The sequence below is a fragment of the Coenobita brevimanus genome, chromosome 84 (genome assembly GCF_032717465.1).
Source record: "Coenobita brevimanus isolate Jiangsu-jjx chromosome 84, ASM3271746v2, whole genome shotgun sequence".
In the NCBI taxonomy this organism is placed as follows: Eukaryota; Metazoa; Arthropoda; class Malacostraca; order Decapoda; family Coenobitidae; genus Coenobita; species Coenobita brevimanus.
The window spans coordinates 16,046,673-16,061,411 of NC_137037.1; positions in this window are offsets into that span (position 1 = coordinate 16,046,673).

Below are 14,739 nucleotides of genomic sequence, written 5' to 3' on the forward strand. Positions count from 1 at the left end.
AAAAATGTTTAAAATTATTAGTCCGATGAAGGGGTGGAAAAAGTGTAGAGACGAAAAAAAAAAAAAAACGCGAGCCTTTGGTACTGGAGGAGGATCAAATTTCACTACTCATTACTGCATTCCACCAGCTACAAACGTTTTATGGGTACAGTGTGGAATGTTGTAATGGATATAGGACTTTGAATCTCCTCTCAGCCCAAATGCTCTCTTGTTTCAATGCTTTATTCATTTCTTGTTCTTAATTTCTTTTTCCAACCCTACATCTTAACAAGCTTTTCAGAATGAAATTTTTGCTGTCTTGTTTATGTTCATTTAATAGGTGCTAGCCATCTGGCACATAATAGCAGTACTCTAAAATGGCTTTTAACTGTATAATAATCGCTACCGTGATTACTGATACAAAATATGTTAAATGCTTACATGGAATGGGACAACACATATCCGTGAAATTTACATATTCTGAGAAGAGGTCTTAGTGTTATACGAGCAGAATGTTTTTTAAGGGTATAACTCTTGTACTGTAGCTCGAATGCTGCTCTAAATATAAAAAGAAGCATCCCTTGTTGTTAAGAAGCATTTTGATACATATCACGTTCATAGATGCCTTTTCATTTTGGAGTTATGACTGATTAAGAAAGACAGAAAGAAGAAGAATGAAATCGATATTTTTGCAACCCAATTTCGCGACTCATTGGAAATTAGCAGAACTTTACTGGTAGATTTCAAAGAAAGAAAAGGCGGTGGTCTTTTTGTCCGCTTCCTTAAGGATGTACACGTCAGCTGTTATTATCACCCAAATCTGAGTTGCAATTTGTTTTAGTAGGTCTACAATTTTATGTAGTTCTGGGGCTATACCAAGTAAAAAATTTCTATCCTCAGATAATTTTCTCAGGAATTCTTTCTTAAATTCATCATATGTTCTAGTTCACAAAAGCTTGCCAGACTTAATCAGATTGCCAGCTGAACAATGTTCCTGATTTATTCTAGCTGAAAAAAGCAGCTATTTTTTTTCCTTCTCATTTGCAATGTTTCTCCTAACGTTTTGTTGTTCACATTCGTGTAACACTGTGGGCGGGGAGACAGAGCGGGCGTATTAGGCGCCTGGCTAAGACGCCCTCTGAAACTAGATATTTTAGAATAGCCAGCTTGGCCATAACGATGATTTTGGCAATATATTTGAGGAGGAGGAGAAGAAGATGAAGGTGGAGGAGGAGGGGGTACTTGTGCGTCGTTCTCATATTAGTGGCGTTTCTTCCCCTCATTCCATTAGTTTTTGCCTTTACTTCTGTTCTTTGTTTTCCCTTTCTTCCTCTCTTCCCTTCCAACCTCCTAGCTTTTCTTGTTTTCCTCTGTACCGTTTGCCACAGTAGTTCCATTTTCTCTTTCTCTCCCTCTTTTTCGTCATTTCTCATTCTTCTTTCATTGTTTCTTTTCTTTTTCCTTTTCTGTTACCATTTTCTTTCCTGCTTTGTCCGCTTTTCCTCCATCTGCTTCTTTTCGGCTGCAGCCCATGTGCAACCGTATATTTCACCTCTTCCTGTTCCTTCTGTACCTCATCTCTTCCTTTTTTCCTTTTCCTTACCTTCTCATCCTCCTTTAAGCCATTTCATTTATCTTGCTCTTTTGCCCATTCCTCTCCACCTTTTCTCCCTTTTCTTCTCCACCTTTCCATTCTCAATCAGTGTCTCACAATCCCGCTCACTCAGACTTCATTAAGAGGTGCGTTTACCTATTAAGATAACGGGTACTTGAGTATATACAAGAGGAGGACGAGGAAGTGGAAGAGAAAGAGGAAGAATATGTGGAGAAATGTACCCCCTCCACAATATGTCTACCCCCGATGTATATATGTCCCCCCCCAATGCATACATGCCCCCACTAAATTTACTAGGTCAGCATGCTCTCCCACGCCTGAAGACGGCGTTATTGCATCAGTTCTTAGCAGACAGCCGACACGGGCAGACTGTTTTACTGTGAGCTTGTAATAAACTCCTTATCTAGCTGTTTGTACACGGAGTTTCTATCACCAAAGTATTGCAGGTTACATTTGGTAGCAGCGGTGTTTCGAACAATCACATTCTGACCGCCTCCTTGGATTTTTAGTGATACAACAAGATACACGACGACTCGCATCTGCCAGCCTTGCCCCTCCTCCGTGCCTCTATACCTTGGCTGTGCTTTTTGAGTGTACCATTTTTCTCACCAGTGCTCACCTCTCAAACCACCGCACCCATACGCCTTGTTCCTGACCGCACGTGTCGCCGTCGCCGACCTACGCACCTGTTGCACCTGTTCCCAGCACCTGTTCCAGACTCATCATAGCTCCTGCCCCCACGGTGCCACTTATCACTGTCTGCCCGCTGCCTGCCCACCACCATTCCCTGCATTTGCAACTCACCAGCTCTATACCTGCCTTGCGCCGACATCTGCCCTCCCCACCCACCACCGGCCTCCGCCGTCGCCCGCATCTGGTCTGCATTACGGAGCCTCCTAAGACCGCCACTCCCTACCGGTGATTCATCACAGCGTCTCTTCTCCTCTCCGCCCAGCTGTCTCTCCACCGCCGCGCCGCCCCGCCCCGCCCCGCCCGCCCTCTGTCGCCTGCCCCGCCCCAGCCCAGCTACGCCCAGCCACCCTGCACGTCATTCATCTCGACACTCACGTTTCTACTGTGTAACTATAGTATATCTTTCCTTTCTATAGAGATTATCCTCGGTTTTCTCTACAGATTGGTTATTGTAAGTATTCCATCTCATTTCCATTACCCCGTTTTCATCTTCACCTACGTTATTTATATTCCATCTCATCCTTCGCATTTTATTTAAGCCATTCATCCCCGCACCTTCATTCATATTTTCACACCTAGTGTATTCCGTTCTCTCATTATTATTTATACATTTCCACCTACGTATCCATCTTCATCCTTTCATCTTCCATTGCCGCATTAAATGTCATACTTTCCACGTCAACCGCTTACCACCAGCCCTCTCGACCCGGAAACATCACCTGCTCATACCCTGTCTGCCGACTCTAACACAATCACTCATTTACGAAGTGGCAAAGAGTACCACCGCCCTGTACCTGAGACTCCTGTTTCACTTCCCGCAGGGTCACTTACTACCCGTCCTACCCTCGTAAATCCAGATACCTCCTCCTCTACTCCTGCCTCTACACTCCCTTCTTCTTCCTCTACTCCTTCCCCTGTCGTTCCCTCTCCTGCCTCCCTTCATACCCCGTCTTGCTCGCCCTTAACTGCCACTACCTTCTCTCTCTCCCACACCTCTCCTGCCGCCACTTCTGCACTTCCAGCCATAACCTTTAACCTTTTCCACATCATTCCCTTCCCTTTCCGCCTCAACAACTCCTTGTTACAGGTCTCTGTTCCTTCAGAATATTTCCTCCTCTCCCATGATCCTCTTTCCGTTGCCTTCCTTTCTTCCACAGACCTCCAGCAATGTTCCTCCCTTACTCCGACCTCTCGTCTCTGTGCTGCCCACCTTTTCGCTATCTTCCCTAGCAGTGCTACACCCTGTGAGTCTGCTTTAGTTCGCAACCATTCCATCTACTCGGCCTGTTCTTTTGTCCCAGCTCCTGACCTCCTGGTCCACTTTGCTCACCTCAACCATGTCCAGTATTTCTTCTTTGCTGTTCCCATCTCTGTCACAATCATGTGTCCTGGTTCTTCCGTTCGCTCCATCCCCGCTAGTGGTCTCTACAAAGCCCCTGACTATTGTACCATCAAATCAGAGCCCATCAACCTCTTCACAACCTCCCCCATTAACTCTACCCTGATTTTCTAGGTACGATGTTAGCGATCTCCCTGCTGGCAGTGCTGACCCTCCTGGGGTCTGGGTCAGGTCAGGACGATGGTGGAGTACGTCCCGGGGCCTTGGTCGGCTCGGGAGGCGAGGTAATGCTTATCGACGACATCGTCTCTTTGCGCTATGATCTTGCGCCCCTGGCCGACGTAGCCATTGCCATACCTGCCTACACGCACCAGCTCCACGGAATCAGGAACCATCTCACGGCCCTCATGGGGACACACAACCCGAATGAGTATCTCTATAACCTTTTCCTCCCACTCTCCTGGCAATTGCAATACATAAGTAACAGATTCACTGAGCTCAATGACACATTTTCCATTCAGACACCCGTGGGTCGTTCTCGTGTGAAACGAGGTCTCTTCGACTTCGGCGGTGAGATTCTGAGTGGCTTGTTTGGCGTTGCTACAGCCCGTGACATTTCTGGCTTCAAATCTGATCTCACTCATTTAGCTTCAGCCCTAGAATCACAACGCCGAGTCCTTAAAATCCAACACACTATGTTACAGAAGCTCACAACCCAACTCAGTGAAGTCACGTCCACTCTAAACAATTTCACCGATATCTTACAACGCCACCTTTCAGATCTCAACGTTATCTCTCAGTTCTTCTACCTCAAACTCAACATGGATAATCTCCAACTGGCCGTTGACTCTCTCCTGTCTCAAGTCTCTACCTTGGTTCGTATCCTGGTCGATGCTATCAATGGACGTGTCACTGCCGACTTGGTACCTGTCTCAGCTCTCCGTTCTGTCCTGGAATGAGCTCACCTTCCTCAATGACAGTGATTTCATTATGGATCAATTTTCTCTGGCCCTCAGCCGTTCATGGGTTCATCCAACAGTTGTGTTTCCCCCTGAGGTTATCGCTTTCATAGGTTTTCTACTCATCATCTGTGCAGTGCATTGTTGTGTCAGAAAAATGGAACGTTGACTCCAGGAAATCAGAGTCGCTACAGGCATAGTACGCCCTACACACGACGTAGAAACTCCCCGTACTTAGTGCCCTCGCATTCCGTGACTACCATTGCCATCTAACAATTACCCAAACTGTGAACAGCACTCTGCCTACTAGAAAATGATGGTATTTCTTTCATGCATTACTCAGTGACAGTGTATCCTACAGAAAATCCACAAAAAAAAAAAAAAAATGAAGGAAGAACAACACTAGAACTCTCATATCTACCCCTTGTTTATCATGTATCAAACTATTATTGTGTAATTCCCATTATGTTTATATATACCTTCGACCCTTACTGGATTTGTCCCTATTATTCCTTGTATATCTTATATGTATATATCCTTCTAATTCCCTCCCCTCAACATGGCCATGTCTCCCCTACTGCCCCTGTATCATACTTATCCCTTGTACGACCCTCCCCGGTCCTGCCTTACTACTATAATCACCCACCATTTAACTCCTGGTGTCAGGAGACACCATCTCAGCTACCCGGGGGAGTAGTGTACCCCCTCCACAATATGTCTACCCCCGATGTATATATGTCCCCCCCCCAATGCATACATGCCCCCACTAAATTTGCTAGGTCAGCATGCTCTCCCACGCCTGAAGACGGCGTTATTGCATCAGTTCTTAGCAGGCAGCCGACACTGGCAGACTGTTTTACTGTGAGCTTGTAATAAACTCCTTATCTAGCTGTTTGTACACGGAGTTTCTATCACCAAAGTATTGCAAGTTACAGAAATGATCATGATGAAATGGAAGAAGAAGAAGAGCAAGAGAAAGATGAGACATCATGCTGCCGCCATTTGTGGTGATGATGATAAGGAGAAGGTTGATGAGGATGAAGATAATGGTGGTGGTGGTGGTGAGGAGGAGGAGGAGGAGACGGTTGATGGTGGCAGTGGTGAGGAGAAGGAGAAGGCGTAAACGGTTGATGGTGGTGGTGGTGGTGGTGGCGGTGGTGAGAGTAGGCCAGCATTCTCTGGTATACACGTTTCTCTAAGCTTCATGCATTGAGGGTAAAAAGAAAAAAAAAAAAGGGCTTTACATGTTCCCTGCCGGCTATAGGTCTGTGTTGATGTTTATCATTATGATGTGACAGGTGGCTGGTGGTCTGGTGGCACTCACATCAGGAGGCCTCCCTACCTCCACATCCCGGTGTACTCGAGGCTGTGCTCCCACTGACACTGTTACATTCCCATTATACACATCGTGCTCTCATGATTTCATGCAACTGTATAGTGACTGACCGTCCACATCACTGTAACCCTGGTGACATGCAATATTTCAACAACTACACTCAAATTCACACACGTATTAAAACAGTCACAGTACAGAAGCGTTTACGTAGTGTACAGTTGCATACAAATACACATATATTCGTTTACGCATACTTCCTCACACACACATACACAAGACAGAGAGAGAGAGAGTAGGGGGGATTCTGTGTTGACTAGAATTACTGAAAGAAGCAACAGAGACGAATTAGGAATATGAGAGAGAGAGGGAAGAGAGGGAGAGAAAGAGATGGAAGAGGAAAAGAGAACTGCAGCAAAGTAGGCAAGATGGGAGAATGAAGTGAGAGGCAATGAATGGAAGACAGTAAAAGAAAGAGAAGACAAGGAACACGTAACAGAAGGGAAGAAACAGAAGGAAGGAGTGAGGACGAATTGATGAAGGAAAGAAAAATGGAAGAATAAAGAAAGAATAGTGAAAGACAGCGAGAAGGGAGGAAGAACGGGGACGAGGGAAAAGGAAAGGAAGGGGAGGAAACAAGAGAGCCGAAAAGAACAGGAGGAGGAAAATTAGAGAAAAAGGGGGGGAAGCTTCCCACAAAGATGAGAAGGAGGACAAAAGGAAGGAAAAATAGAACTGAGAGTAAGAAAAGCACTTGAGGCAGAGTGTACCACATTATTTAGTTGAGAGAGAGAGAGAGAGAGAGAGAGAGAAACTTTAAAATGGAGTTGTTTAAAAATGGAGAAAATAAACTTAAAAAAAAATGAGAATGGTGAAAGAAGCGAAGAAAAGGATGTCATTAAAAGAAGAAGAGGATAAAACATAGGTAGAAGAACGAGGGGAAAGGAATAGAAGCTAATTAAAGAAGAGAAAGAGAGATGGGAGAAGCCAGAAAAGACGAAACGGAAGGAAGAGGACAAGAAATATGAGAGAGGAGACAGGAGAGAGAAAGGAGGACAGGTTGATAAAGGAAGGGAAAAAAAAAAAGAAAAATACAAGATGATAGGACAGGGGAAAAGCGAGGGAAGAATAGGAGGTGAGGAAAATGGAAGAAAATGAGAAGGAAGAAGGGCAGTAAGAAGAAAAAGGAGGGAAGAATGAGGAAGAGGAAGGAAAAAAAAAACAAGATGAAGAGAAAAAGGACAAAGGAAAGGAAAAATATTACACGCAGCCAGAAAAGCTCTCGGACCATATTTTACAACAGTACTCGTACGGTAGCTATTACACTGAGAGAGAGAGAGAGAGAGGGGGGGGGGGGCTGATGGAAACTGAAAACGCGAAGTGCAATATTTCACATAACATAATTATATTTCCGAAGAAAAACAAAAACAAAAAAACAGGGATCCCTGAAAGAAGTACAGAAAAATAATACTTAACTGAACAACTGAATTAAATCCTTATCTGACTATTATTTTAAGCAGTTCATGACCCTGATCCGTCACAGCATGAGTTGAAAGTTCTATAACATATATGACTTAGAACTGCTAACTTTGCGTTTAGTTCCAAGTAACTCTGCTCGATTTCATTCGGCTCAAGACTATCCGCCGCAGGTAAAGGAACGCCTGATGTCAAGATTACATATCCAAAAACATTATCATTATAAAGTTGGAAGACAAGAACATCACAGGAAGGAGACTATCGGAAAGCTGGAAAATTGTGGTTGGGGAACTCTGTGGCTGGAGTTGTGACTGAAATACTATGACCGAAAAATAACACTGGAACACACCCTGGGTATATTATAGGTAGAAACTGACTGGAGTTCTCTCAGGGACACTGTAGGTGGAACTGTGGAAATGAACTGCAGTAATCTCTGAAATACATTGCCTGTAGCTGTTATTGTTGTCTGGAAAATTGCCTTACACACTGGCTGGAATAAAGTATTTGCAAAATTTAGCCAGAATACTGAGACTGTTTGTTTTCTGGAAGAGTGGTTGCAAGAATGTGGTTGAAACGAGGTAAAGATAATATTCATTTCCTTTTATTAAAATCTGGACAACAGTACTTCTGTAATGGACGAGAAGGAATTTCGATAATGTGAATGTTTATTAGGCTCATGGGAAAAAATATATAGTCAGAAAAGTACAACGGATGGGGTATAAATTGTAACCCTGAAGAAAATGTTCATATAAAATAAGTAAGGTATTATTTATTTTTTTTGTCTGTTTATAACTATCACCAATTGATTATATTCAGCTCAGTATGAGATCCTGAAGCTTTACTGTTTATACTGTCTCCTTTAACTCACTCGTATTCTCGTCAGCTCTACTGTATAGGTAATGTTATGTTTAGGGTAAACCATACGATCTTTTCCGACTGATGGTGAATCATAGCAACCCAAGTGTGCCATGCAAAAGAAAGTGATATAGTGAGGAAGCTATAGCCTACAGAATTTTAAGTAGGATGAAAAGTGAAACAGGGCTGTTTTTCCCTTCATACGAATTTTTTTTTTCTTGTCCCATTTCAGCTTATTACCAACAGTTCTCTTTAAAAATGAAGTATGTTTGCTACAATCTCAACTTTTTCCACAAAACTGATGCAGTAAGAGGGGAGAAAATGGGAAAACAGCTATATGTGCAGCAATGAACCGTTAAGAGGCAAGTCTTCTGTAATGTACACTGAAGGTCAAGAAGTAAACGAACGAGAACATAAATAAATTCATGTTCTAGGTAAAACCAGTAAGGAGGGCTTTGTGAGCGCGTGACGAGCGAGCGTGCGTTTGTACTGTACATACGCCTATCATAATTTCATCTCGGTGTAACTTTCAACATTTCTAGTGAGGATGCTGAACAATAACAAAGGAATAATTGAGCTAAAATATTTACTTTCTTGCATTTTCTTGCCCTCACGTTTTCTCTCTGAATGCGGATATAGCGAGGCGTCGTAGCCTTTATCACAAGTGCAATATTCATTTCTATGCTCCCGACTTGCCGTGTCAACGAACTGCGTCAGCAAACGCTTGAATACTGAATGAATGATAAAACCCAGAAATGGGGTGATTACCCTTGCTGATTTCACCCCACAAACAGAAAAACTTTCACGTAAAATTATGAGTGTAGTGTCCGATATTTAATTATCCGACTTCATGCAATAAAACATAGTGTTACAACACAAAGTCTTTACCGCTGCCAAGGAGGTTAGGTTTTACCCTGCGTTGGTTGTTTGTTTCTCCGTCTGTCTGTCTGTCTGGCTGGCTGGCTAGCTGTCTGTTAACAGGATTACTCAAAAGTTATGAACAGATCTTTATGAAATTTTGTGGAAGGGTGGGCCATAGGCCAAGGAGCAAATGATTAAAACTAGGGGATCCGGAGTACCCTGCACAATATCTCCAAAAATTCTCGATGAATTTCAATGAAATTTTATGGAATGGTACGCCATGGACCAAGAAAGAATTCATTATGGGAAGGATCTGGATCTGCATCTTATACCCATGGATCCGGAGCCGGGATTACTAAAAAAGTTATGAACTGATTTTGATGAAATATTGTGGAATGGTGGGCCATGAGCGAAGAAAGAAATTATTAAATTTTGGGCCGAATCCGGATCTGGAGCATCCTACACAGTATCTCCAAAAGTTCTCAATGAATTTAAATGAAGTTTTGTGGAAAGGTGGGCCATGGACCAAGGAAGAACTGATTAAATCTGGGGGCTGATCCGGATCTGGATCCTTTTTAATGGCAACGGCATTGGAGGAAGTATGTGCTCTCTCAGCACTTTCTAATTTTTAATTCAATTTCATAATGGAGCATGGAAATTGAAGCCCTCTGTTACATTTCCTTGGAAAGCTGGAATTCTAAGGGGTTTCTTTGGTCTCACGAGTAGATATATAGCTACAAACATAACTTATTGAATGTATTTACTACTGTACCTGCTGAAAGAATCTCTTCTCTGTCTCACACAATAGAAATGTTATTAGCCTTTTAAAACCATCGTGGTCGGGCGGTGTCATGTCGGGCCGGACCGTGTCATGTCGGGCCGTGCCGCGTCGTGTCAGGCCGGGCCAGGTCGTGTCAGGCCGCTCATTTCTCAACTGAACGTAAAGATCGCTTCACTCACTGCGCTCTCTCGCTTGTAATAAACTGATATTGGCCCCTGAAGGCCGCCCCCTAACCCCTCCAGACGTGGCAGAGGAGTCTCATCCCACATAATACCTAGTCTTGGTGGAGGTTTACCATTGCACAAAATTTAATTTTCCTAAAAAAAAAAAAATAAAATAAAAAATAAAAAAAACTGTCATGCATATCGGCACTGATCTAGATCAATGGAGGCTCGTCCTCCAGTGAGGGACAGTCCTTGGGGATCCCATTCTGCCTCCGATGTGGGGTTGCTGGAGGTCTACCACACCATTATCCAATGTTTCGTTTACCTAGACGTTTCTTGGCGCTCCCGGTTGCCGGAAAACGCCTTCACTGGGAACCACCACCTGCTCCTCCAACTAGAAAAATTATGTGCCTCACCCTGAGAAGAGAGAGAGAGAGAGAGAGAGAAACAGGGTGGGACAAGATGGTAAGGAAGTTAAAAAAATAGGGGGGGGGGGGATGAGAACGAGCAGAGGGATAATGGACGGGAGAAAGAAGAGTAGAAAGACGGAAAAGCGGACGAGACGGAAGGAAAGGGGGATGTGAGGGAGAAACAGACGACACTGATCAGGATATATCAGGGTTAGGGTAATTCCATTCTCTTTGACCAAGGTTTTTGCTTCTGTGAGAGAAATCCCCTTTAAACAAAATCAGTCTCTCTTCACTGCTGGCCCCTCAGTAAGGTGGCGTAATTTCTCCATATAGAATTGTTTTATTCAGCTCTGCCTGGATGACCTCGACTCTTATTCGCCCACCCTTCATATCAATAATCTTACTTTTAGTAGTTCTATCTCTGCAACCTTCAACATTTACCCTCCGAATAAATTTTTTCTTCTTCTCAACCCTACTACTATTCTATCAGCATAATTTCCACCCACCTCTTAGCTCAATGAAATTATATTATCTCCTCTCTCTCCTGCCCTTCACTCCTTTCCTTATTTTCCATCGAAGAAAAACCGTTACCTCCACCTCTACTTCCTTTTCATCAGTCTTTTTCCATCCTCCTTTCAGTTCATACTCACTTCTACTTTCTGTCCACCTTCAACTTGCCCTCGTCACATTCATCTTCCATATAATCTCTCTCTCTCTCTCTCTCTCTCTCTCTCTCTCTCTCTCTCTCTCTCTCAATTTGGCAGCTTAGTCACAGTATTAACCTGGTATTTTTGACAAAGTGCTATAACAGAAACCAATGTGTGTGTGTGTGTGTGTGTATATATATATATATATATATATATATACATTTTTTTTTTCAACTTAATCCACCTCTGCCTCATGATCCAGTACTCACCGCGTGTGTTCCATCACCAGTCTTTATTTGGTTCTCACCTATGGAGGAGATAAAGATAATACGTTAGTGTCTGAAATATACAAGTATATAAACATATTTCCTTCATCTGTCTGACTCTCTGCATAGAATGATCAGACTTAGGCAGTAAGTAATCATAAAATCGAGTCTTCAGTGGAAATCATAGGCTGCTGGGTTGAAGGTGTGCTATTTGCAGCAGCTGATCTCTGTGAAAATGTAGAATTACATGACATATGGCAGCAAAAAGATGTAGCAGAAGTGTTAAAATTAGTGGGGTGTTGTAGTTCAGATTATCTGGTAAAATTTCACTGATAAATATCAATTATAGAAAGTATCTATTTTCTAATATACATAACACTAGACGGCAACCTGTCTTTTCACCTCTCGCCTAATCTCCCTCCGTCCGTTCGTCCCTCCCTTCCATCCTCTCCTCTGCATTACGCCGCACCTCAGTCCCCTAAATCCTCACTTTACTTTTTGCCCCTCCATCACGGTTGGTGCTTCCTCTTTGGAGCAAATGGTTAAAATGCTTACACCTACGAGTATGTAAAATTCAGCTTTGTTCGTTAAGAGCTTCATATGGAGGGTGAGGGAATTCTATCAACTGTTTTAGTGTATCTGTTGATGAAAGGAGAGTCAAGTATTTCAGTGATGACCCTGCGTACGAGTATAATTAGTTGTGAAGGTCCCAAGCCATCGCTATTACAGAACTGTATCTTCTTTACAGAGTGTCTTGTTTACGTCTTTCGATTCAAATCAGTCACGAAAATAATGCCAAAATGGTTCAGGCATTATGTATCTCCCTACCAGTTATGCGTCACCAAGCTCACTGTCAACATTTTTCTCTCACGTAAACATCCTGGCTGATGCTAAAGAATTTATTGTTACTTTATGGCGGCGGCCATGTTTACTGTTATGATCGGGCCGTAAGCCTCGTCTTAAACGCTACTCCATCTCGGAAGGTGCTTTTAGCCAAGGTCCTTGGACCTTGCTTTTAGCTATGATTCATGTTATGGCGAATCATAGAACTTATGACTCGCTTCCAAGAATTTAGGACATAATTCCACCATTTTGAAGGCTTATTGTGCAATCTTGGTGTTTATAAGTAGGGATCCTTGATATTACATCGACACTTCTGGGTTATGTTCAAGAGAGAGACTGAAGCTATGAAAAGAAGATTGCATATCTGTCTTAATTAGCCTCATGCAGTCGATAGGCATTAATTTTTAGCTATCTTAGTCTTGACAAAGGGAGGTGAAGGTCGCAGGACTTTCCTTCCTCAGTTCTTAGACCAGCGTTTCTTAACCTTTTCCGACCTCAGCACCCTCTGCAGTAAGGCAGCAGAGTCCAGCACCCCCTTACATTTGGTTACTGGGACTACAGTTGCTACACTGCTACAGTTACTACACTACTACAACGATAAAGTAAAGTACAGTACTCCTTGACAGTTCATTTTATACATTCTTCAAAAATAATCAACGATGCCAATACTAAGCAAAACCAATGTGCAGTATGTTGCATTTTCCAACACCCCCTAAAACTAACTTCAGCACCCCATGGGGTGGTAGCACCCCAGGTTAAGGAACGCTGTTACTTAGACACACACAGGTTTTCTTCCATTAAGATACGGTACTTGTGCAGTCAATAGGCTTATATTGTATATTATTAATTTTCACCTTCAGGGACGAAAGTGGAACAGTAAGTCTCATTTGCGAATAAAAGACATTAAGAACGGTAAATGAATGTGTGTGGCCCATCTCGTCGGGTATGTTGCTGATTAGTTTTTCCTCATTTTTTATCCTTTTCCTTGCTTTTTGCATCCTATCTCACTCCCCAGGCAGGTGGGAAAATGAGGCAAGATACTGTAGTAATGTTTATAATGATGATGATGCAAACATGGAAAGACATGGCTCAAGTATTCCCATAAATTCAATGTATCTCATGTTAAATGTGTAAAAATCCACCAATCCCTTGATTGGTGCCATTTCAATATTTTCTGATTACGAGAAATTATTTAGCCCACAGAAATAGCACTAGTAGTGAATGAATTGAGGAGTCAAGGAATGCTACATGCACTCCCTCCACTTAGAACTGGCTCTCCAAAGAAGAATATAGTTGTCTTACAGTAGCAATAGTAAACTACAAAGGACATTCTCTCAGTGAACGGGTTAATGCTTTGGTTGATGTATGTAAGCTTTGTATTTATATTAGGTACAGTACCTTGAGGTGGTGTATGGCCATGTGGAGACAATGGAGTGTGGGAAAGTTGTCGCATGCATGTGAGTGAAGTGGAGGGTGGGAGGGGAAAGGGGATACCTAGGATGAGTTTGGTGGGATGGGATGAATAGGTATGAAATAAGGAGAATGAACTGGAAAGAGGTCAGTCTGAATGACATGGCGGTGATTCGTTTCTGATCACTCCTTCCGGGATTAATATGTCTGACGACAGACAGATAAATAGCTAGGGTACACACACACACACACACACACACACACACACACACACACAGAATGAAGGTAGGGAAGTTTAGATTAAATTGATGTCTTGGCAGTGTATGAGTTGAAAGTTGTATCAGATAAAGTGAAATAACTGAACATCACTGATGTAATGTTTTCAAATGCTATTTCTTAACGTCGTCGTCGTCGTCGTCGTCTTCGTTGTTGTTGTTGTTGTTGTTGTTCCCCTGCTCATATGAACCTGAACTGAGTGCAATCGGCAAGAGGGGAAATTTGCCGCAAATGCGAGGATTCTCATATTATTTATAATCCAGATTCAGTGCCGGAGACGGGTTTATGTTTCTAGTAGGAACTGCTGCGATAACGGCCAACTCCGTATTAAACCTTTTACAACAAAGGGTCCGAGGGTAGACTACCGTAGTCCTGAACGTTTAAGTAGCGGAAGACTGACCTACGACCTGAAGGCAATTTAAGTGATAAATAATATGCACGTTCGTCGACCACGAACCCTGCGTCGAGCCATAATGCAGCTGGAGGGCGTGATGGGAAAAGGAATGGATGGAATGGGCTGGAATGATGGTGGCAATGGAGCTGGGGCAGGAAAGTATATCATATGAGAAAAATGTGTTTAAAAATAGTTTAGGTTTATTTCAAAATATGAGAGTGAAAGTGTTTGTGTACGAGAGAAGGAAAAAAATGGGCGTGACTTAAAAAAAAAGGGGGGAGGGGTGGAAACAAACGAAATCGTGATGGGAGTTAGGAGTGGCCATAAGAGTAGGTCCAGTAAAAAAAAAAAAATAAAAGTGCTGAAATGTTGATGGTTTGAATGCATTGAAGGTTATTCCAAAGTTTTCTCCAATTCCAACAACAGTAACAACAAATC